The following is a 26324-nucleotide window of genomic DNA, read 5'->3' as shown; positions in this document are numbered from 1 at the left end:
AAGCCAATTTGAGTTTGTTTTTCATTTGAGATGCCAAGAGACGCTAGATCTAAATCCAACTCTCTACTTGGTCCCCCTCATCCACTAATTCTGTTGAATGCAGAAATCAAGACTGACCAGGGAGATTTGTTCTTTATAAATGCCCAAAGCTGCTCTTTTCTCCTGGCCCCATTCCCCTCTAGACAGTAAGTGAGTTTGTTTCTCCATTTGTAGCCAGCGAGCTCTACGAGTGGGGCTTTTACATTTCTCATGGCCTCCAAAGAGGGATATGAGGTCAAAATTCCACTCTCATTTGGGGGCTTTAACCAGCCCTTGGAAGTGCTGTGGTTACTTAGAAAAGCACCTCAAGCTCTCCTGTGATAGATTTGCCATAAGGTATTTCCCCTCGTCAATTTCATATCAGTAACTGCCATTTGAAAAACCAAAACATGATCGGTTTCAGAGTAGCAGCCGTGTTAGTCTGTATCCGCAAAAATAACAGGAGTACTTGTGGCACCTTAGAGACTAACAAATTTATTAGAGCATAAGCTTTCGTGGGCTACAACCCACTTCTTCGGATGCATATAGAGTGAACAGAACACCACTAGCTGTCACCTTCAGCCCCCAACTAAAACCTCTCCAGCGCATCATCAGAGATCTACAACCTATCCTGAAAGATGATCCTTTACTCTCACAGATCTTGGGAGACAGACCTGTCCTCGCTTACAGACAACCCCCCAACCTAAAGCAAATACTCACCAGCAACCACACATCACTGAACAAAAACACTGACCCAGGAACCTATCCTTGTAACAAAGCCCGATGCCAACTCTGTCCACATATCTATTCAAGTGACACCATCATAGGGCCTAATCACATCAGCCATACCATCGGTGGCTCGTTCACCTGCACATCTACCAATGTGATATATGCCATCATGTGCCAGCAATGCCCCTCTGCCATGTACATTGGCCAAACCGGACAGTCTCTACGCAAAAGAATTAATGGACACAAATCTGACATCAGGAATCATAATACTCAAAAACCAGTGGGAGAACACTTTAACCTGTCTGGCCATTCTTTGACAGACCTGCGGGTGGCTATCTTAAAACAGAAAAACTTCAAAAACAGACTCCAACGAGAGACTGCTGAGCTGGAATTGATATGCAAACTAGACACAATCAACTCAGGGCTAAATAGGGATTGGGAGTGGCTGAGCCATTACAAACATTGAATCTATCTCCCCTTGTAAGTATTTTCACACTTGCTTCTTATCAAACTGTCTGTACTGAGCCATCTTGATTATCACTTCAAAAGATTTTTTTTCTCTTACTTAATTGGCCTCTCAGAGTTGGTAAGACAACTCCCACCTGTTCATGCTCTCTGTATGTGTGTGTATATATATCTCCTCAATATATGGTTCACTCTATATGCATCCGAAGAAGTAGGCTGTAGCCCACGAAAGCTTATGCTCTAATAAATTTGTTAGTCTCTAAGGTGCCACAAGTACTCCTGTTATTTTTGCAAAACATGATCGCTTCTGAACTCCTTAATCATTGTTGAACTACGCAAGGAACATCACTGATTTTTCTGTTTTAAAATGTAAAGGATCCCAGTTAAAAAGTAATTAGACTATGCAGGGTTCCGTGTTTAATCCTCTCTCAATAATATCCAGGTCAAGTCTGCAGAGTTAACAAGTCAAGAAACTTCCCCCCGTCCATGGATATGGGTTCTCTGCCCCTCACACAACACACCAGCAACAAGGATTCTGCAAGGAGAAATTTGATGGTTTGGACAACAACATGCAAGACTAAATCAAGTCGGTTCCACCTCTACAGGCTGGGTCTGTAGACCTAACGTGAGTCCAAGTGACTCCAAGACACACTGCGTATCTCTCCCCTGCAACTGGGAGTAAGCCTGGGTAGACTCACTCCCGCTAGCCCGCTGAGAGAAGCAGTGTGGACACGGCGGCTCAGGCAGCAGCTTGGTCTCTCAAGTTCACCCGACTGCCGGGGCCTGAGCTCCGGTGGCTAGCCCGAGCCTGCACCAGAGCCGCAACGTCCACACTGCTTTTATTGTGCATTATGTCTAGCCTCACTAGCGTGAATCTGTCTGCCAGCCCCAGTGTAGACAGACCCACCAGGTGCAGATGAGCTGCATAAGAAGGTGCTGTTTTTGCAGTCACTTTTCTGAGTGTACATGAACTTTAACGCAGAGTTACTCCTAGCCCCCTTGCTTCTGATCGCTCCCTGAATCTGGAAATTGCTCTTTGTCTGTAGGAGTCAAGTGCTGTTTCGGAGCGTTTGCTGTTTCCTTTCTTCAGTCCTTAGCAGCATGTCTCAATGGGAATAAGTTCTCCCCCGCCTCTTCTCCAGACCCGGCACACTCTGCAAGTGCTCAGTTACACCTTCTGACCATCCTCCTGAAAGCATCAATGTCCCTCTTCTGCCAAGCAACACTACTAGAAGCATTCACCAATTTCCAGCATAACCTCCTGGTGTGGGACATCATTCATGTATCTTGGAATTGGAGGAGGAACACACCTACTTAGCTCATGTGGTCCCATCCACTTCCAATGCTGGATTATTCCTTACAGCAGGGGTTGGCAAACTTTTTGGCCCGAGGGCCACACCTGGGTATGGAAATTGTGTGGCAGGCCATGAATGCTCACAAAATTGGGGTGGGGGTGAGGGCTCCAGCTGGGGGGGTGCAAGCTCTGGGGTGGGGCCAGAAAATAGGAGTTCAGGGTGCGGGAGGGGGATCAGGGCTGGGGAAGGGGGTTGGGGTGTGGGGGGAATGAGGGCTCCGGCTGGGGTCGGGGATGAGGAGTTTGGGGTGCAGGAGGGTGCTCTAGGCTGGACCAAGGGGTTCGGAGGAAAGGAGGGGAATCAGGGCTGGGGCAGGGGGTTGGGGCGTGGAGGGGGGAGGACGACTCTGGCTGGGGGTGCAGACTCGGGGGTGGGGTTGGGGATGAAGGGTTTGAGGTGCAGGAGGGGGATCAGGGCTGGTGCCGAGAGGTTTGGAGGATGGAAGGGGGATCAGGGCTGGCGCCCGGGAGGGGATCAGGGGTGCAGGTGTTTACTTCAAGCAGCTCCTAGAAGCAGCGGCATGTCCCACTTCCGGCTCCTATGTGGAGGCGCCGCTAGGCGGCTCTGCGCGCTGCCCCGTCCACAGGTGCCGCCCCTGCAGTTCCCATTGGCTGCGGTTCCTGGCCAATGGGAGCTGCAGGGCAGCGCTTGGGGCAGGGGAAGCGTGTGGAGCCCCTGGCTGCCCCTATGCGTAGGGGAGACATGATGCTGCTTCTGGGAACTGCGTGAAGCAGGGCAAGCCCAAGACTCCGCTCCCCAGCAGAAGCTCGAGGGCCAGATTAAAACGGTTGACGGGCTGGACGCGGCCCGCAGGACGTAGTTTGCCCACCCCTACCTTACAGTATATTCTCCAGTACCATGTCACTGTGGCTTTAAGTGCCTCAACAACAGGACTTCAACCACAGCACTTAGGAGACTACAGACTTCCACAGATTAAGGCCTTGTCTACACTCAAAAGGGTTTACCAGTATAATTATACTGCTATGGCTACACTGGCAAACCCTCGTAATGGAGATGCCATTTAAACCAGCAAGTGTTTTTTTGGCCAGTATAGCCTATACCAGTTCCCCAAATGAAATAAGTTATACCTGGGAGAGACTTTTTGCCCGTATAGCTGCATCTACACTAGGGCTTTTGCCAGCCCAATTTATCAATTGGGGTGTTATTTTTTTTCCACACTCCAAACTGACAGCACAACTTAAGTGCAGGTCAGGCCTAATAGAGGGAGAAAGTCATAGAAGTTACAGGTGGGAAAGAGGGGGCAAGGGGTTGGGGCCCGGGAGGGGATCATCTAACCCATCCTCCTGCATCATATAGTTTGTGTTCCCCGGATACATGGCATGTAAGATATTGACTTCATACTACATTAGATCTAATCCCCACTGTCATCCCTATTCTGATACTCAGTCAAAACTGTCCTTCCTTTAGTTTCTATCTACAGCCTTGTAGACAGTGGGAAAAAAAATATTCTTCACCCTTCTTCAAATTAACTATATTAATAGTTTTGAGGGCTACACAGGAGCCATTTGGATTCAACTGCTGCTGAAAACATACAACAAAGCTGAAGACTGAAGCCTTCCTTTTGCAGGCATGTCACATCTCGGTGTCAGAACAAACTAGGCTTTGAAAACCCAATAAATTGAACTTGACTGACCCATCTGCATTGAAACAAAAAGAAGTGCAGACTCCCTGGAGATAGATAGATCTAGCTAATCTAATCTGTCTCTAATGAACGTGTCACAGCTCCGCCAGGGAGCAAGCGGATGCCTGACTTCTGCTGTACAAGACAATCCTCAACATGCCCAAACACAATCATATGGAATAAGACGTTAATCTGAGGCCTCGGCCACTTGTGGTCATTAGAGATCCCATGGCAATTGCTGCAAAGTGGACTGACCAGATGTCTTGCCCAAAATGCTGACGCAGAGGCAGCAAAGCTCACTGCTGGACCTGAAGGGAAGAGCCAGGACAAGTTTCTTCCAGTTGGTTAGACCTCTCGTACTAGCAAATTTACCTCCAAACTTGTGGAAAGAATGCCTGAGATCACAGAGAGGAGTTGGAGCTGGAAGCCTAATAGATTTATTTATAAAATGACAAGGAATGATGTAAGTCTGGAGGGTAAAGCATGAGCAGCTTGAGAAAGGGCCAGGCCTTTCGAGGACAGCCAGGATGGAACAGAAATGTGGTGAGCCCAGGGGCTGGAGATGACTGCACACAAGAAAGGATGGGGCAAACTTATTGCTTAGCTGCATGCTGGGTTAAGAAGCAACCAGACCCCAAATCCAACGCAACTACTTGAGGGCTGCATGGGCAGCAACTTTGTGTAGGGCCAAAGTCCAGCCCTTCCCTAGTCCACGGGTCACTTCTTCCCACCTGAGCCCCTCAATATTTTCTCCCCAGCTCTCAGCCATTAACAGGGAGCGAACCCTCTACCCTGCAAACCCCTTCCGTGTTTTCTCCTCCGCAGCACAGCACGACGCCCCCGCTCCTCTCTATATTGCTCCCTTATCATGGAGACACAGGAGGCAGACCCTCCGCTGGTGCAAATGACGTAAATGGTACCAGGCTGGTTTACATCAGCTGAGGGTCTGACCCAGGGAGGACGAGGGAGACAGCAGCAGCCAGCAGTGGGGAGGGGATGGAGAGCACACAGAGCGTCGTACAGGAAGGGCATTCACTCCGGGCAATGGCCAAAGAGACAAGAGGAAACCATCCTCCTCAGCGGAGGAGGCTCCTTTCTTCTCTCCGCCAAAGAGTAGTGCATGGTAACACATTTTTGGCAGCTCGCAGACATCAGCTGAGAGGCCAGCCTACGGCACCTAGCAAACAGAGGCAGGAGAAACAGCCCCTTTCCATGGCAAAGCCTGGATCCCACGAACCAAAGGGATCTGGCCTTAATCTGCCTCACCTGCTGGGAGAAAGGGGGAGCTGATGGCAGGCAGATGCTAAAGAATGTGATGAAAACCTAGAGGAAGGGAAGTTCAGAGACACCTTTATAGGAACCATCGCTGGCGCTGAGAGACCCCGAATCTCAAAGCTGTCTGACAACAGATTTGTTACCAAGGGGGACACGATTTTCATGTTCTGAAACCCCAGTCCTGCAACACAAAGCAAAAGGAAAGACCTCGATGTGATCAAAAGTCCAATGAAGCCTATTGCCAGTGTCAGCAAAGCTGAGGCTGCAGCCACTGGGATAAATGTGGGGTTTTTTTAGATGCAACGAATGCAAAATACAGCCGCATGGCAAAGACCTCCATGCCGCTTTGTTATATTTGGAAGATGGCTCTTTATTTAAAGATCTACTATTGCAGAAGTGTAGGGAAATGAGCAAAGATGAATTAATATGTTTCAGAAAAAGGACCAGGATGCCACAGCTCAGGTGTAAACCCCCTGGGTCCTTTATTATTTTGTATTAATACAGACCACAGGTTCCACTATTACTGTGACTACAATCTGGTGACTAAAGCACAGGCTTGGGAGTTGAACTCTGGATTCTTTCCTGGCTCCGCGGCTAGCTTTCGGTGTTACCTGCAGCAAGGGGATTCCCCGTTCTCCTGAGTCTGTCCATCTGTATCTTGGAGATAACAACACTTATGTGGGTTTTTAAGCTACTCGGTTCAAGAATGGTAGTACAGCACTTTCAGATCCTCTGCTGGACAGTGCCGTAGAGGCATGCTGTATTCTGAAACGTCAGATAGCTGGACCGAGTTACATATGTTCTCGTCCCCTTTAGTAGCTCGACATTATGTAGCTCAGGTCTTGAATAATGAAGTAATGCAGGTGTGCGCCATCTATGTGCTCTTCTAAAAACTACAGTTATGAGCTAGATAGGCTCACAGAATGGCAACAAAATAGCTGCTAGACTGGTCCAAACAAGCTGGTCCCTTGTTGTGGGATATGCTGCAAAGTTCATCATTTTCACCACAGCTTTTCAAAATGGGAGTGGGGGGAGGAAGTTGTATGCATGGGGACTAGGAAGGGGGGTTTGAGCTTGGTGAACTGTCTGGTTTGCTAACAGGGGGCTATAGTGAATTGTACTGTTGCATTTTAGTTAGGTCTGGTTCTTAGCTGTGTTCTGTTTTTAAGTTACATCTATGGCACGAGAGCACATGACTAGTATGCGTAAAACTAAATAAAGGAGTTAATTGCCCAGCACAAAGGTAGCTGCCTGATGGGTCAAAGCCAACCCCCACATATTAGTGTCTGCAAAGTATATAGATGTCTCAATGCTCTCTGCAGATATACACCTCTACCTCGATATAACGCGACCCGATATAACACGAATTTGGATATAACGCAGTAAAGCAGTGCTCCGGGGGGGCGGGGCTGCGCACTCCGGTGGATCAAAGCAAGTTTGATCAAACGCAGTTTCACCTATAACGCGGTAAGATTTTTTGGCTCCCGAGGACAGCGTTAGATCGGGGTAGAGGTATAGTATTTATTCTTCAAAAATAATACAGTTACGAATATCTGACAGTCCTTTCAACCCCAAAGATCTGAACTGCTTCATAAACTACTGTACATATGTGCAGGAACCCCATCGCCAGCAAAATGGGGTCACCTGTGGGGCAGACAATTACTGCCAATTTTTCAGAATTGGCCCCTGATTTCAAGTGTTCAGCTTGAGACCTCTTCAGGCCTGAGGTGCACAAGTCCTGGGCACCTACTGCTGTGACTGGAGCTGTGGGCAGAATCTGCACAAAGCCGGCCTTAAGTCGGACATCCAGTAGCCAGTGGTCACTTTTGAAAATGTCACCCATGGCACAGTAGGATAACTAGCGGGGACGGGGGCAAGAATACTGGGTGTAGAAAGTACTGGGCAATCTTTATGTACTCAAATTGAACAGGTCTTAATTCTTGAGGTTGCCTCAAGAAAACTCATGCAGACCAATCCACCTCCGAAATAGAAAGGGCTATGGTGGCCCAGCCAAGAATCAAAACCTGTGACTTCAGAGAATCGAGGTGTTTCAAGGCCAATGTATAGATCACTTTAGCCACCGCCTCCTATTTATGCTTTGCAAAGGGACACTGTTGAGTTAGTCAGAGAGCTAGCCCCAAAAAATTAAATACACATTTTCAAAGCCATTGCTGTTCTGCAAGTTACAGAAAGGGATGATTTCCTGTTCGCTTGAATTTTTATCAAAAATTGTCAGATTTTGGAACTGTCCTTTTTTGTTTCCCCTCTTCCATCCATTTCCCCCCCTCTTGTCCTTTTTCCCTTTTGCCACTGAAAAGAGGGGAGTAAAGAGGGGGAAACACCTACACAATTAAAAAGTGGCTAATTTTTTTTTCATTTTCATCAAAAATGTAAAATTTCCAAAAAAGAAAAATTCTGATTTTGAAAAAAAGTCCATTTTTCAACAACAAAATGTTCAAAAAATTTCACCATTTGCAGTTAGCAGATGTATAAAGAAACTTGCTCCTCAGGGAGAGGACTTTTCCAGATATGCTATAAAGAAGTCTTGCCTTCTTCATTGTTCATTACACCCACTTTTTTTTTTTTTATGCTGAAAAAATAATTGAACTGCCAACGCCAAGACAAGCCTCAGATCAGTCGGGGGCTGGCAGTCCAACCAAAGCAGAGGTCTGGGTTGTCCCTTTGTTTTTACAGGCAATATAAATAATAAAGGGGATATTTCCAGTCTGTCTCTATTAGGCTCCCTCTAGATGGCAGTAAACAAGACTTCCCAAAAGGGCACCACTGCCAAAGGCAGGCCAACTTTTTAAGTCTAGCAACCTCGGTGCTAATCCTTATTGCGGTCATGTTTCCAGGGACTAGCTTTAGTCTGAATTGTTAGCCACCTGGGCCTACCAGTCCTCTACATTCTGCTACTGCAGTTCATTGCTCTGCTCGGCTTCCGATTGCTGCTGTGAGCTAGTAGCTCAAAATGGTGCAGTAAAGTTGCTTAATCATGCACAAAGGAAAACACACGCACGTGTCACTGTGGTGCTGCTTCATTTGCACAGCGAACTGATATAGGGGAAAGAGAATAATTAGAAAAACCAGAGGCCACTCACATGGATCAATACTTCCAGGCACCCTTTTTTGTATGCCATCTCACTCATAGTTGTGGTTTCAACATATGATTTGCATTTGGTCCCCTGCCTGCCGTTTGATGGCTCTGCTTAACAGATGTGAATGTATTTAGTCACAGAGCCCGCTCTTTTGACTGTCTCTTTGTAGAACAGATGGGCTTTTTTCCCTCCCTTCAGCGACATTCAGATAATGATCAAACCCTCCACACAGGTTTGCCTAACTATTGCATACGAGAAGGAACAACACACAAACAGAGACACGATCTTGTAATAACTCTTATTAGCAGTCGGCTCATGCCATCAGCATAAGCAACCTGATGTGACAGCAGCTGATAGAGAACTACAGGCGATGGTACTAGTTAACTCAGTCTACATTAATGGGCTACAGAGTTGCTTACATCTCTGGTTTGGTTTTTACCCAGAGCATCAAGTTGTTAACATCCGATGGCTAGATGGTAGCATAGGCAAGGGAAAGGGCACAGAGGAGGGGAATTTCACCAAGTGTAAGTCATGCCTGCCCAACCTGATGGCCTTCTATGATGAGATAACTGGCTCTGTGGATATGGGGAAAGCTGTGGATATGATATACCATGACTTTAGCATGCTCTCTGTGGGCTGAGGGGTGAAAACATTAGCTTTTGATACGGTCTCCCACAGTATTCTTGCCAGCAAGTTAAAGAAGTATGGATTGGATGAATGGACTACAAGGTGGATAGAAAGCTGGCTAAATGTTCGGACTCAATGGGTAGTGATCGGCAGCTCAATGTCTAGTTGGCAGCCGGTATCAAGCGGAGTGCCCCAGGGGTTGGTCCTGGGGCTGGTTTTGTTCAACATCTTCATTAATGATCTGGATGATGGGATGAATTGCACCCTCAGCAAGTTTGCAGATGACACTAAGCTGGGGGGAAAGGTAGATAAGCTGGAGGGTAGGAATAGGGTCCAGAGTGACCTAGACAAATTGGAGGATTGGGCCCAAAAAAATCTAACGAGGTTCAACAAGGACAAGTACAGAGTCCTGCACTTAGGACAGAAGAATCCCATGCACCGCTACAGGCTGGGAACCGACTGGCTAAGCAGCAGTCCTGCAGAAAAGGACCTGGGGATTACAGTGGATGAGAAGCTGGATATGAGTCAACAGTGTGGCCTTGTTGCCAAGAAGGCCAACAGCATATTGGGCTGCATTAGTAGGAGCATTGCCAGCAGATCGAGGGAAGTGATTATTCCCCTCTACTCGGCACTGGTGAGGCCACACCTGGAGTACTGCATCCAGTTTTTGGGCCCCCACTACAGAAAGGATGTGGACAAATTGGAGAGAGTCCAGCAGAGGGCAACGAAAATGATCTGGGGGCTGGGGCACAGGGCTTACGAGGAGAGGCTGAGGGAACTGGGCTTATTTAGTCTGCAGAGGAGAAGAGTGAGGGGGGATTTGATAGCAGCCTTCAACTATCTGAAGGGGGGTTCCAAAGAGGATGGAGCTTGGTTGTTCTCAGTGGTGGCAGATGACAGAACAAGGAGCAATGGTCTCAAGTTGCAGTGGGGGAGGTCGAGGTTGGATATTAGGGAACACTATTTCACTAGGAGGTGGTGAAGCACTGGAATGGGTTACCTAGGGAGGTGGTGGAATCTCCATCCTTAAAAACCTCTAAGGCCCGGCTTGACAAAGCCCTGGCTGGGATGATTTAGTTGGGATTGGGCCTGCACTGAGCAGGGGATTGGACTAGATGACCTCCTGAGGTCTCTTCCGACCCTGATATTCTCTGAGTCTATGATTTTGCACTGCCGCTATCTCAAGGCAAGCAAGGTACTTGCATAGCCTTGATAGCTGAGCCACCCGACAAGCAATAATGAGTTTATCTTCACAAACTTCCCTGTGAGGTAGGGAAGCATCATTATCCCCATTTTACAGATGGGAAACTGAGGCCCAGAGACACTCAGACCCAGATTTTTAAAAGTGTCATTTTTAAAAGGGAATTAGGCACTTTAGGAGTCTAAGTCCCAGTGGCTTTAAATGAGATTTAGGCTCCTGAGTGCTAAGCCACTTTTGAAAATCAGACTTACATGTTGCAATGGTGAGTGGAGCAACATGTAAAAATCTGGGCCTAAGTGACTTGCCTAAAGTCAGTCAGGAAGTCAGTGGTTGAGCAGGAAACTGAACCCAATCTCCCAAGTCCCAGTACCTTAGCCCCAAGCCCATCCTGAACTGTACTTGTTCTGGGGATGGACAGAGGAGTTCTGTTTCCAGAAGAGTCAGTCTGGCACCAGCTCTAAAATCACATGGGGTTTTTTTGGTTTTGTTTTTTAAAGAAGCTGTTAAAAAAGTGGACGTGACTGGAGAACAGAACCCTGAGCTGGTCTCCTTAGAACACATTTCTTTATGGCAGTGCTGTAGGTTGCCTGTGTCTGAGTTTCTGAAATAGGGGAAGTGGTGCCTGAGAAGTTCAGTCGTTTGCACACTGACCTAGGGATTTTATTAAACAGCCAAAAAAGAGAAATACCGAACGGGACCTTACATGGGGAACCTTTGGGGGAACAGCAGTTGCTGGTACACCAATATTTGACCTGTCCTTAACCACAAACATGGAGCATTCTGCTCAGTGCTCCTTCATATTTCTCAAGAGGCGGAGATGCACAAGGTCAAATAGAAACCAAATACAAGTGACTATATCCTGAAAATACCATTATTGGTCACAGTGCACATCAATCAGCTGCTGTATTGAAGCAATGTTCTTAGACACTAGCTAATGCAATAAAGGCAAGAACAGCCAGAGAAGGTATCTCAGCCGCTCCATCTATATGATACAGGGTCCAAGCCTGTCAGCTCTTCAAGCGGTGGGGCTCCGGTTCAAATGGAATTTCCCATGCAAAAGGCATCCAGTATAAGTCCCTTAGTCCCCTTCTTATGGTCAGAATGGCACATTACAAGAGCAGCCAAACCCCAAAAAAGTCACAGATGGTAAGCAAAATGATAAAGCTGGCAGATACCAGGCAGTAAAACATTTTCAAATAGGAGGGAACTCTGGACCTGCAGAAGACACTCAGGTCTTTGTGAGGCTAAGGAAACTTCAAGCTGCAAAGCACACCGTGCTTTTTGAAAGCATATGCCATTTTTTCTTGCACGGCACTGAGGGCTGCTGTGTAATTTTCATTTCAGTAAATGACTGTACCAGCATCTCTGACAACTTTACAGAGCTTCACTAACCCCGAAATATGGAAGCAAAGTCTGGGGATGGATTGTACAATAATATGTCACCAAATTAGGTAGTTTCTGTTGTTGTTTTTTGTTTTTTTAACTAATAGAAAAAAGAGGAGATTTTCACAGGCACAAAACAGAGCTAGGCACCCAATTCCCAGAGGATGCACACCCAACTCCACTTTGGAAAAATCTCTCCATTAAATAACCAACACATTCTCTTTAGTCCATTTAAGCAAGGTAAAACTCTCTTGCATTTTAACTAACTGTTCTACCAATGCAAAACCGGAAGGTACAGGAGTGCTTTTGTCTGGATGAAAAGGCCTTTTGGTTAAAGCACTATTACTGGGGGAATTCTGCGCCACTGCGAAATGCAGAATTTTGCAGAAATTGATGTTTTGCGTGCAGAATTTCCTTTCCCCCCACAGAAATGGGCTGCCGTGCTGCTGGTCGCCACTAGGGGCTGCTGGATCCGGCAGAGCCCAGTTCTCACATAGAAGACACTTGGGGGGGGGGGGGGAGGAAGAGAAGAGTACTGAGTTCCTAGCAGCTGCAGTTCCCAGCACGCCTTGAGGGAAGGAGGCGGGGGCATGCAGGATACTCCACACAAGCCTGGGACCCAGCATCACGCTGTTTCGCGCTCTGGATCCCTGGCTCTGAGGGATGGGGGGGGATCATGGCCAGATGTCAGGGCCGGTGGGGGCCCATGGCTGGGCTGGGGGGGCATATCTGGTCAAGAGGGGGCCCCACAGCTAGGCTCTGGGTGGGAAAGGGGTGTGGGTATCTGGCCCCCTGGGTGAGCTCAGGAGGGGTGGGGAAAGAGAAACAGGAACTGGGTTGTCATAGGGGTTTCTTTAACTCTCTCCTCCTGGAGTAATTTTTGTATGTGTCTGTAATAATTGCTCCCAGGTATTTTGAAATAAAATTAGGAAAATAATTGAAACTGGTGTGATTATGCAGTGTTCTTTTGACAAATACAATTTACAGAATTTTAAAATAGTGTGCACAGAATTTTTAAAAAAATTTGGCGCAGAATTTTTTTTGGGGGGGGGGCACAGAATTCCCCCAGGAGTAAAGCGCAGGTCTGTGAGGCGGGAGATCGGGGTTCTAGCCCCCACTCTCTGCCCCGTGCTGAGCAACCTGTGCAACCTTTTTGTACCTCACTGTCTCGTTTGTAAAATTGGGGATAATATTTACCCACTTTTGTATTGCCCTTCGAGATCTACAGATGAAAAGTGCTTTATAAGCACAATGTATTCGCAGTTGAAAGGAATCTAAAACGTGATGTACATACAAATTGATTCTAAGTGAGACAGGACAAGAAGGCGAGAGAACAAGTTATTCCAGCTGACAAAGGAACATGATTCATAGTTAGCCCTGTGGTGGGGATCCATAGCTCTTACTAAGACCATCATAAATTGCTCTGGAAGAAAATTAAGCAAACATTAAAGCCCTCATCCTTATATGGAAGGAATAGGTCAGAGGCCAGGCTGATACACAAAGGGATTTTTTGGTATCTCTGAATGATAGCGCTTTGGTTTTATGACCTGCAGCTGCTTCGCTCAAGAATTCACTTGGACAATTTTACGGCTTTGCTCAGTTAAGAATTTTTTAAAATGCTAATCTGTCCTGATCACATTCGCCCTCCTTTGGTTCCTTCCCCCTGCATGTGCACACACGCAATACACAGAGGCAAATGCCAGGAATAAATAAGCAGCATCAACTGCAACTACAGCGGATCAACAAAAGCTAATTTTTTTTCATCCACTGTACTCTTGATCTCCGGGCACCCACCAGCATGCCTACTGGTAGAAAATTGGGAGTCCATTTGACCTCCCAGCTGGCTACAGCCCAGATGTGGAAGTTCAGACGCTGTCACCCCAACTCAAATAAGAAACGAAATAATACACAGATGCTCCAGTGAGAGGGACCACATAAATGCATTAATTAAGCCTCATTAATACAAACTCCTGATAATTACCTCAGTATTATCCCTTTTTCCAGATGGATAAATAGCAGGCCAGAAGGATTAGGTGACTGAATTAAGTTCACACAGCAAAGTCAGTGATGGAACCAAGAAGTCAGTGACAGAGCCCGAGGACAGTATCATAGAACTGGAAGGGACCTCGAGAGGTCTTTTAGTCCATTCCCCTGCACTCAGGGCAGGACTAAGTATTATCTAGACCATCCCTGACAGGTGTTTGTCCAACCTGCTCTTAAAACTCTCCAATGATGGAGATTCCACAACCTCCCCAGGCAATTTATTCCAGTGCTTAACCACCCTGACAGGAAGTTTTTTCCTAATGTCCAACCTAAACCGCCCTTGCTGCAATTTAAGCCCATTGCTTCTTGTCCTATCCTCAGAGGTTAAGGAGAATATTTTTTCTCCCTCCTCCGTGTAACATTGAAAACTGTTATGTCCCCTCTCAGTCTTCTCTTCTCCAGACTAAACAAACCAAATTGTTTTCAATCTTCCCTCATAGGTCATGTTTTCTAGACCTTTAATCATTTTGGTTGCTCTTCTCTGGACTCTCTCCAATTCGTCCCCATCTTTCCTGAAATGTGGCGCCCAGAACTGGACACAATACTCCAGTTGAGGCCTAATCAGCGTGAAGGAGAGCGGAAGAATTACTTCTTGTGTCTTGCTTACAACACTCCTGCTAATACATCCCAGAATGATGTTCGCTTTTTTTGCGACAGTGTTACATTGTTGACTCATATTTAGCTTGTGGTCCACTATGACCCCCAGATCCCTTTCACAGTACTCCTTCCTAGGCAGTCATTTCCCATTTTGTACGTGTGCAACTGATTGTTCCTTCCTACGTGGAGTACTTTGCATTTGTCCTTATTGAATTTCATCCTATTTATTTCAGACCATTTCTCCAGTTTGTCCAGATCATTTTGAATTTTAATCCTATCCTGCAAAGCACTTGCAACCCCTCCCAGCTTGGTACCATCTGCAAATTTTATAAGTGTACTCTCTATGCCATTATCTAATCATTGATGAAGATCTTGAACAGGACTGGAGCCCATTGGATATGCCCTTCCAGCTTGACCATGAACCACTGATAACTACTCTCTGAGAACAGTTTTCCAATCAGCTATACACCTACCCTATAGTATCTCCATCTAGGTTGTATTTCCCTAGTTTATTTATGGGAAGGCCATGTCTGAGAGTACCAAAAGCCTTACTAAAGTCAAGATATACCACACCTACCGCTTCCCCCCATCCACAAGGCTTGTTACCCTGTCAAAGAAAGCTATCGGGTTAGTTTGACATGATTTGTTCTTGACAAATCCATGCTGACGGTTACTTATCACCTTATTATCTTCTAGCTGTTTGCAAATTGATTGCTTAATTATTTGCTCCATTATCTTTCTGGGTACTGAAGTTAAGTGGACTGGTCCGTAATTCCCCTTTTTATAGCTTGGCACTATATTTGCCCTTTTCCAGTCCTCTGGAATCTTTCTCGTCTTCCACAATTTTTCGAAGGCAAGTCCAAACATCCATCAGCTTACTACACTCACTATAGCTCTCCTCTCCATCTCATTACTGGGTTTAGAATCACTAGGAGAATGCTAAATAGAAATCCACTAATAATCTCAACATTCTGACTTGTCACCTTATTTGGGGCATCATACTTTGACGATCAGTTCATCTGTATGGGAGTGAGCCAGGATTCACAATGGATTAGTAGCTCATTCATAGCCCAAGATCATTATTTGTTATTTATTATCTGTATCATGGTAGTTACCAATTCAGAACGGCACCCCCCTGCGTTGGCCACTGTCAAACAGAGTAAGAGAAAGCCCCCGCCCCCAAATATCATTGCTCTCCAGGCACTTCAAGGGAAAAAATGCATTTAGTCAAAAACCCAAATTTTTCATCAGAACAGTTTTAACATAAAATTTTCAACCAGCCCTATCAATGGGACTTACATGATAGAGATCCAGATTTTTAAAGGTATTTAGGTGTTGACTGTCAATGGGTTTTTGGCACTTGGTTAGATGTGGACTAAAGTGCCTAAATCCCCCATTGATGGTCAACATCTAAATACCTTTAAAAATCTGCCTAGATCCCTTTTGAAAGCGAGACGTAGGTGTTGCAGTAAATCTAAATGCCTTTACAAATCTGGGCCTACATGCTTTTCTGCTTTCCAATATTTAAATGTTTTCCTTTATTGAGATCTTAGGTTCCAGAGTGGAAGCAACGCAGTTTTGAAAATTTGTCCCAGCCTTTACATTTTGTTACCTTCCTGTCAAGACTCAGGCACCGGGGGGGGGGGGGGGGAGGAGGAGGGGGGAAAGAGGTAAAGAGGTGGCAGGAACTGAACCATGTCTGTGTTGGATAATCTTATGGCTAACTTTAATATTACTCAATTACCAAGTGAGGGATTTGGTAGTAAACAACCTTTTTGCTTGTGCGCAAACATTTTTAATTTCATGCCCTGCTAATCACACATCTGTTAGAGTTATTTTTCCATCCGTTGCAATAATGATACAAGAAAAAATCATTGCACTAACAATTGAAACGTGGCTTGTGTAAAATATTTGAATAAGAATCAATTTGCCTGTGTAGAATGAGTAGTACAGCGAGCAACGCAAGAGACTTAATGAAGTTGACAGAAATACTATTTTTAAAAATGATAACATAGGATCCAGAATTTGCCATGAGCAAATTCGCCCCAAGAACTGGCTGTCTGCAGCCTGTCGGCCAATGCCATCAGCTGTTTATCAGCCTTTCATCCATGCCTTATGCCACCACCATGACTCCACCTTTGCTGCTGAAATTCTCACGCAGGCCTTCACGTCTACTATGCTGAACAATGCCGTTATCCTCAATATGTCACCCCCGCGCCCCAGCTCCCAAGCCTACAGAATGCCACACCCTGCACACAAGGAATGCAACCACACCTCTTCTTCCCCTCACCCTGCTCCAGTGCCACCTCGTTCATTTTCGTCTACAACCCCAAACTGCTCTACAGTGCTTTTAAAAGCCTTATAAGTGTCATCTCCCTTGGGTTGCCATTCATCCCACACTGGCCTCCTCTCTCGCTCTTCATGCAATCCCACCATTGAAGAAGTAGCCAGAGCTTTCTCCTCTCTGATTCCTACCCTCTAGAACAGCCTTCTCTCATTTTCTTCACCTCATCTATCAGCTAAAAATATATCCTTTCCCCTTTGACACCAGTGCAAAGTAGGTGTCAATTACAACCTTTCTGAGTTAGCATTTTGCCCTCAACTTCCTACTAATGTAAATGACAAGATGCTGCAGGGCACTGGAGAACCAAGTCCACCGTTTATAGGATGTTTTAAAATAAAACTATCTGAGTGTGCTCAGCCCATGCACAACCATCAATTAGCCGTTTAACTGCATCCAGATTGTGAATGCATTGTAATAACAAATGAACTTAGCCCCCGGATGTTTCAAGCATCTAATCAGAGTGTATTCAGTCAGATAACTGCACCAGGAATTAGCAGTGGAAAGGGGGTGGCAGGGGGAACCCTGGTTGAGTAAAAGTGCTGCAAGCCACATTTGATGTAATAGTCATATGATTAACAAACTGTCATATCAAACTTTTCTGCAAAGTAGGAACACTCTGACACTTCATATTTTTAAAACTGACATTTTGATTCATTACTGTAAATAGCACTTTGTATTAAATATTGTGACAAGGAGCAGAGCATATTTTTCAAGCTCTAACATTTAGGAATCACTTTTTTTTTTCTTTACATTTGACGCTGTTACAGCAGAGCTCAGAGGAGGTTTCTATGAAGAGCCTACTTCTTTTGCCTGGATTTCCAGTGATGCGGAGAACTGCAGCACAGAAAGATGTTAACGATACTGCTGGCATACTAAAGTAGGGAACTGTCTCAAGGACACACAGTAGCTAAAGTAAATAATGTACACTACATTTATAACAGATCACCCAGAAATGGGGGAGGGGGGAGCAGAACGGATGAGGCTAAGGCACTGGACTGGCACTCAGAAGATTTGAGTGCGATTCCCACCTCTGCCACAGACTTATTCTCACTGGGCCTCAGTTCCCCATCTGCAAAATTAAGAAGAATAAACTTGCTTTCTCCTTGCCTGTCTCTGTCACGTCTATTTAAATTGTGTGCCCTTCTGGACAGCAGCTGGCATCATGAAACCTCCATCTCAGTATAAAAACCTAGATAGATAGCTCCTGCGTATCCCCTAGCTGCAAACAGAGCTGTCGGTGCAATCCACTGAATCAAGGGGATTTGCAGCCACAAACATGACTCTTACATGTGGCCTGCAGCTTACAGGCAGAAGTGGCGTGGCTGCAATACATGTGGAATAGGGATCACAATGTTATTTAAACGTGGGTTCAACGCAACCGGCTGTGTTCCCGCAAGAGCAGTTACACACCACTCATCATATGCTACCTCCGGAAATCTCGTAGAAGGATTAGCGTGCCAACAAGTAGAGTACTGGTCTAGCCAGACATCTAAAGCATATTGGCACCACTTAAATTTGTCCATTCACCAATATGTTTTCCTAAAAACGCCCATATGCTTTGCCTGTAGCTCCCATATGCTTTTGTAAAGGAAAACAAAAACATTTTGTTAGTTGTGAGTGATTGATCATTCTGTATTTCACAGGAGTCAGATTTAAAACAACAAATAAAACCATTCAGCTGCAGGGCTTTTGCTTTTTTTCAAGGCTTTCTCCTCCAGTTCACTGATGAAATCATGGTGACCAAGAATACACAGAGAAACACCAGGACATTGCAGTATACTTAGTGGGCATGTCACACACTATCAGATGCCTCGGGAAATACAGGCAGAATCCATATTACTGGGATACAACAGAAACAGTTAGGGCCCAGCCAAATTGACGGTCCATTCTGGTCAAGTTCAAGGTGACAGCATTTGAAAATTAGTCAATTTCAGGTTTTCAGATATTTACATCTGAAATTTCACAGTGTTGTAACCGTGGGGGTCCCGACCCAAACGGGAGTCAGGGGAGGGGCAGGGAGTGTGTCGCAAAGCTGTTGTAGGGGGGTTGCGGGATTGCCATCCTTACTTCTGGGCTGCCTTCAGAGCAGCTGGGGTAGGTACTCAGAGGCGGGTCTGATCTCCCCCACCCCGAGCGTGGCCGTGCAGGGGAAGAGCAACTCCCGTCCCTCCCCAGCCCAGAGGGGAGTAGCAGCAGGAGCCAGGGGCAAGGTAGAAGCTCCTGCTCTCCCCCTCTCCTCCAGAGCTAAATTTCACGGTCCGCGAGACGTTTTTCTTGGCTGTGAATTTGATAAGGCCCTAGAAATAATGGCCAGTGATTTCGAGGCCAATGCAATCTCAGGCTATAACTGGGATTAGACACTTAAAAGATGGTGATTCCGCTCTCCAATGCAAGGACATTGCAACCTTAATGTTTTTTGTATCTACTAGGACTGCCCACACACTTTGTGTGTGTGTGTCACTAGGCAACTGATCCCTTTACCGGAAGTCGGGGTTACCTTTATTGGGTCCAAGTGCTCATTTACTAATTAACTATTAATGAGCCAGCCGGGGCATTTAGTTGCAAGGAGGAGCTGATGGTAAATGGCATAATCGAAATTTGCGTTCCCAGCTCTGCCACTGTTAATTCCTATGCTGTTCTACTGGGTCTTTGCCCAGGTTGTCAGGCAGGGCCATTTGCATACAGATGGTGCTAGAGGGAAAGCATCTAGCCTGGAGAACCACAGCTTTGGTCCATTTCTGGTCACACTTTGAAGCCATGTTGTTCTTCAGTGAATTATAGATTTCTAGGGCCAAATTCACCATGTCTTCTTGGGCCAGCCATAATACTCTGTGGCAAGTATCTGTTAATTGCTACAGTTATTCCATTACCCCAAATAAAGACAGCTTTCCTTCGCAAAAGGGTTTCCTACCCAGTTCAGTGAGGAGAGACACTCCCATGGACACCGGCAGCTCCTGAGGAGAGGAGCTCCCAGAAGGCCGGATGAGGAGGGCTCCTAGAGCAGAGGGCCTAGATGCGCCTGGGGACACACAGCTCTCCAGGGAGCCCACCAGAGCAGGAGTCTGGAAGGTCACTCCTGGAGCTGGGAGATTCGCAGAGAGACAGCTGCAGTCGGCAGGCATCCAGGAGGACTTGGTCTCAGCCAGACAGTGGCAGGAAACCCCAACCTGACAAGAACTACGCACCGCTGCGGGGAAAGAACTGTAGCGGATGGATCTTCACGGACGCCTGCTTCCGGAAAAGGATCCTCTTCAGGCAGCGTCAAGAGACCTGATCCCAGGGGCAGAGACTTGAACCAAAAGAATCCCAGATGAAGAACCAGGATGGAGGCAAGCAGTGGACTTGGGTGGGAGACAGATGGACTGGGACTTACTGGGTCCCCCAGCTAGAATGCTGGGACAAATGTTTTGCTCATATTTTTTGCTGGCCTTTTCTGCTAAATAAATGAGCCCCTCTGAAGAGTGGACCCTCCTAAAGCCTGCCTGGACTTGTACTCCAGATGTGGGGGGAAATATAATGGCAGAGTTCACCCACACCTGACTACAAGGGGGGGTGCGCTGTGGCAGCTTGCACTGGGACAGTATCTACCAAATAAAGCCTGCCCATGCCGCACTGCAATGCTCTCTAGGTCTGACTGAATTTGCTCTCAGCAAGGATAGATTTCTTACAGTGATCTAATCTGATGCAGGGCCCAATTACAGGCTAGATGCAATAGGTAAAAGCCCAATTTTCCACAGGAGCGACGCTGAACAAATGGTCAAGAGAGAAGAAATCATTCTCTTGCTATGGGGCACACGGTAACGAACAATTTGTTGGAGCACGGTGGCAGGATCAATTTCACAATATATTTTCTCATCGTAAGAACTGCGCACATTTCCCTGTCAGCCCGAGGACTCACAATGCTATAGATGATAATTATCTTTTTATTACATAGCAAAAACCTCTCCTTCCCCACTCCCAAGAGCAACAGTGCAGAGGAAGGGGCAGGTGAATATGGCATGGACAGAAGGACGGATATAATCGAGAGGGAGGAGGTTACCCCCACCTTTATAAAAAGAGAGGTATCAAAAGAAGTATAGATTCAGTGTTGGCAGCTGTTTAATTTGGACAGTTTATTAGATATTGTCAGGAAGGCATGGCAGAGAGACAGTAACGCTAACAAGAGACCTGCCATTAATCTTCAGTAACCCAGCAGCTGGGGAGCGCAGGCCTTGAATCAAATTCCCCTGAGAATTATTATTAATCTCCCATCCTCTGTTTATTAATCCCTTGCCCGCCTTCCTATCTCACCATTTATTAACGTCCTCAACTGTTTGCAGTAAACAGGATGCTGAAAACTCATCTCCAGCTCACCGTAATTTACAGGCCACAAGAAAAAGAAAGGAAGGGGGAGGAAGGAGAGGAAGAACGAGTGAAAGTGTAGGATGAAAGCTGGCTCGGGGACGGCGACGGAACGGAGGAAAGGAAACCGCACACACTGGCTGCTGCTTTGAAACCCTGACGGTATTTCCAGGTACGTTTTCTTAGGCTCTCTGCAGTGCGACCGCCTGCCATCCCAGGATGCTGCCACAGCTGGAGAGATCAGCGTTCTGAAGAACACGCTCTCGGATACTCCCTCGGTTGGATATACGCCCACACAGGGAGTTCCAGCCCGTAGGCCGCACCTCCGGAAACCCTCAGCGCTGTAACGCGTGGTGAGCGGCGACACAGCAGGACCACGGCTCTCATGCCACTGAATAGCACAGCAACATGGAAGTAGCTATATTGGCTCCGACCATTGGCCATTGAGTCCACCAACCTGCCATCATAGTTCTGACCGTGCGGCTATCTAATCTGCTGCCATACCTGGAGCAGCAGCCAGCAGCTGATACTACAAAAGAAGGCGGACACAACCCCCTAATGCACCACAATAATCATGCCCTTGGTCTATGTGGGCATGGGAGGGTGAGGAAGGGAATTCTTTCTTGCCCAATACAGGCCATCGACATACACCCTATATCATGTACGCTGATAGCTCTTAGCATGAAAAGCTACAGATGTTAGTTCTCTGGCCCCTCTCATACACACAAGCCACATAGTAATGTCGAAGGCGCTTAAACATCACCAGGTAAAAGAAGGCCCACGCGCCTGCATGTCAACATTATACATTTTTTTCCTTGGGGAAAACTAACTGGACACCAGACTCTCTTGGCTGCACTTTACCTCCCTTTTCATCACCTGTCTATCGGTGGCAAACAGCTCTTGCTTGTCGTGGGACAGAAATTGCTATTCCAAACCTACCAGCTATGAATCTATATTCCTTCGTTCCCAGTTTTTCCATGGCTTACCCAGGCCTTGTTCTACGCCAATTACCATGACTCAAGAGCAACTCTAACCCCTGGGATGCTGGCACGGTTGATTAAGGACTGAGAATGGACCTACTTTGACAATGTTCCCTTTCAAACGTTCTTACCTGACGGAGCCTCTTCACTGGGATTTAATGATCATACCTTGGGATAGAAGTGAAGAGCAAACTAAGGGGTGCGTCAGATCATTTGACGAGGGGCCATTGCTGAAGGTTCAGAACTGTATCTCAGGCCGAGCGTTGGGTTCCTGCTAAATACCTTCAGTCACTTTAAAAGAATTTGTGATCCTGCAGAATGACCGAACTAGCTCAGCAGCATAGATAGATTTCTATTTAGGTCCTTCTAATGATTGAGACGCGCTCTTTTCTTTACTGCCGCACACTGAAGATATGTGAGACTTAAGCCAATCTGGATACAACTCGGAGGGTGCTGGGGTGACCACAGCAGCCAGCAAATCAGGTCCCTAGATCCCCACGTAAATCCTAAAATGAGCAGTTTACCAAGCATAGGGACCCCATTCCCCTCTCACCTCAAGTCAGGAGGCACCCTCCAAGCCCAGGATGAGACGTACTTACAGGAACGCTGAAGGGCCTCTGTAGAGGAAGCAGATAAAGATGTTTCCAAATTAGAATCAAACCCTTGAACTTCGTAACTGCCATAAGTAGATCAAGCTGGATACATCGCTTCAGCAAAAAAAACAAATGGGCTAATAAGCCCTCAGACCTTCTCTAATGATCACAGAGCAAGCCCTTTCCCTTACTACAAGTCCTATGTCCGTCTGTCCCTTTTTCCCCCCACATAAGGGCTTTTCACCCTCTCTCTGGAGAGATTAAATCTGAACTGGTGCTAGAGTAAGATGGGGTTTATTTGAGAGAGAAGCTATTTGTTTTAAATCGATTTAGAGATGGTGAAAGGCAGTAGCTTGGTTAACAAAGTCCTCTCTAACTCCCGAACAGACAGCCTTTTGCCCACAACCCTTAACATGCCTCCTCTCCCTGAGCTGGAGGGGACTCCCTTCAGGTGGGGAGGCAGTGGGGGAAGAGAACAAGACGAAAAAGCTGTTGCTTCTCCATCTAGCCCTTAGCTTCCCTTCTAGAACCATCAGCTAATACCATGTGTGGTGGTACGTTTGCCACAGGGACACCAACAAGAACTAAAATTGAGATCTAACTCATTTCACACAGGTCACTGAACAGCCACCAACCATGACAGACGAAGTTACCACGAATGTGAGCTGTTTTTTCATCCAGTGGTCGTAGATGCTGGTAGCCTGTTGACCACCCTCCACACTCAGCTAGCCTCTGTGCTTTCCGCGTTTTTCGGGCTGCCCTGTTGTGAACTTTACTTGTTACCTTCTTCTCCAGAACAACTTGATACCGGTGAAAGGTTTTGCATAAATGCAACAACAGCGCTTCATTTCTCCAAGCCATCCCTCGCCATTACATTTGCTGACGTGCAAGGATAAGTGGATATCCAGAGACCAACATCATGCAGCCAAGGGTGACTGGGATCTAACACGGTACCAGTAGGACATGACCCCATTTAACATGGATTGATGCAGGCCTCCAGGGCCTTTCACGTCTCAAGATCTGGGTTCAAATTCTCTACAAAGTCAGAAGTAGAGATGCCTTTGCTGGAGTTTCTCCTCACAACCCTTGAGCCAGAAATGAAGATGACTAAGACAAGATGCCAACAAAGTTCTTAAGCCAGCATCTGCTCACATTACATAGAACGACTAGACAATTGGCATATATGTCTTTGCTCAGAAGAGCCCCCAGATTGGAACGGCACAGGGTGCCACCCAGAATGAGGTTCACCATGAGCAAGGGAGGAAGGGATGTGAAAACAACTAAAACAGCAGTTGGTTGCATCAGGTCGGGACTGAAGAACATAATGCATGGAGGCAGCTTGCTCAGGATCTGTCTCATGAGCAAAAAATGTACATTCACATTTTAAAGACAATATAAACCCAGATTAAGTAACAGCAGAGAAGCAGATAAACATAACAACTGCCGAGGAGGCAGCATGTGCTCACAGGTTGGTTGTTTTTTGTTTTTATTGGGGAAATGAATGCAGAGGACTTTTCTGTGCCTGTTACATTGCCTGCTCACCATTTGATGTAGCATGCAGACTGGAGACTTCAAAGGCTCATTCTTGCTTACATATAGAGACTGCTCTAAACTAATGCCCCGAATGCGACCAAAAATGAATGCATGATGAATCATTCATACCGCACACAGCAGGGCTAGTAAGCACCAGGCCTCGTCTCATGTGTGCTGTACTGCACGCATCTGTTTTTGGAGAAAGGAAATTCAAGTCCTCACAGGGTGACAAGCTTACTGCTCTGCGTCAGTAGCTTTGCATCTTCTCGGCTGGAAAGTGAAAGTAAAGTGAAAGCTTCAGAGCTGCAATTTAAGCATGAATAGCCAACGGAGTTAAGCAAAAATCCACTGGCACGGGCAGCAAATTATACAAATGCACATGTCCATTTCCCCAGCCTGTCTTTGGAAAGTTTCGGAGGATAAACTGCATTGTCATTCTTAGTCCTAATCAAAGGAGTCTTTTAGAGGGGTTTGAAAAAAAGGAGAGAGAGTCGCCCAAATCAAAAGCCCAGATCCTAAAACTGTGGAGAGCTTGGACCTAGTGCTGAACTTCATTGCTGGCATCATCTCTGCACTGGACCAAATCAGAACAACCCTGAACGCTGCAGAAGTTTAGATCTGCATCTGGATGCACTGGCCTGAGACTAAACTGGAGTCAACTGATGTAGCTCTACTGAAGTTGATGAAGTTAGGCTGATTTAGACCAACGGAGGATCTGGACTATCAACTTTTCAACTCAGCCCACCCCCTCCCCCCCAGTTAAATATCTTCTACCGAAGACCAGGATCTTCGCCATATTAGTTTGGATAATTTATTTAAATCATGCTCGAAGATTCACCAACATCTTTGGGCTGTGTTTGTATTTAAAAATAAAATCCCAATAGCTTCGAACACGTGTAAATATTTCACCAGATTTGTGTGGACGTGCAGTTGTGCTTCCAGCTTTACATCTGTGAACTGGCTAAAGGGAGAGCCCTGCAACATGGTGCGGGCGGCAAAGAGAACACAAAACATCAAACTGAGTTGTGAGTGCCTTTTCAGAGGCCTGAGGTATTATTCACCAAGGATTGTTTTGGGTTGGGAATGGACAAAGGCTGCAGAAAAAGGGACCGGGGGAGGAGAAAGGCACTCTGATACTATGGTAAAGAGATTGGTTTAAAACCCAAGTCAGACAAAACAGATTGGAAAAGGAAGCCAAATTCGGATTAGTTTAAACATTTTATATATATTTTATACAGGATCTTCAAAAACTTTACAGATTATGAGTAAAGAGGCCTTCATCCATTGGCAAAATGCAACCACTTGTAGAGTAGACTGATATACTTGTTTAACAGCACACAGCAACAGTACAGAACAATTTTAAAGACAGGGAAAATGAAGAACTCTGTATCCAAATGACGCTGCAGGGGAAAATGAGACAGGCCAGAATTTAACTAGTCAAACTGTTGTTGGGCCAGTAGGCCAAGATTTAAACACTTACTCTTGCAAAAATATGGAAAGAAGGGAAATGACAGGGTGTGGAGATTGAACAATGGATTAGGATCATAAGACCATGGGCTTTAGACATCGAAAAGTCATTTTAGATTAGCTGACTTCATCCCCATGCAAATGCAAGACAGCATCTCGAGAGAGATGATATTAACGTGATGCTATGCTATGGGTTTAGACATACGGCCAAGGAGAAATGGCACAGTTAGAAGAGAGCAGGGAAACCTCTCGGGCAAAGCTGAATACATAGAAAGTTAATAAGAGATGTAGTCTTGAGACAAGTAAACGGAAAAAAAATATACATTCCATCCTCTCCTCCCCTTATACCTCATTAAATGGCTATACATACTTACTTCCCCCGGCCCCTAGTATTTTCTTGTCCATTTTTCTCAGTAACCACTGGATACAGTTTAAATATCAGTCTATCGCCATACTTTTCCGATCCCCATCGCCATATCATCTCCGCAGCTTCACAAACATTAATAAGCTCATGATGACCATACCATTGTGAAGCAGGGAGGTACTATTAACCTCATTTTACCAATCCCTATCTGGGAAACAGAGAGGTTAAGTGACTTGTCCAAGGTCACACAGGGAGTCTGTAGCAGAGCC

The 26324-nt window shown here is 46.2% G+C and overlaps 1 protein-coding gene across 1 annotated transcript in view; it reads right to left on the bottom strand.

The window, feature by feature from the left end:
* The window catches only part of LPP (LIM domain containing preferred translocation partner in lipoma), a 437929-nt gene that overhangs the window by 267826 nt on the left and 143779 nt on the right, over positions 1-26324 (bottom strand). Inside the window, exon 5 of the mRNA XM_065410339.1 lies at positions 22652-22715. The gene's annotated coding sequence lies outside the window, so the exon portion shown is untranslated. The remainder of the gene's footprint in view (positions 1-22651; positions 22716-26324) is intronic.

The sequence above is a fragment of the Emys orbicularis genome, chromosome 9 (genome assembly GCF_028017835.1).
Source record: "Emys orbicularis isolate rEmyOrb1 chromosome 9, rEmyOrb1.hap1, whole genome shotgun sequence".
Lineage (NCBI taxonomy): Eukaryota > Metazoa > Chordata > Testudines > Emydidae > Emys > Emys orbicularis.
This window is presented reverse-complemented; position numbering and strand designations above follow the sequence as displayed.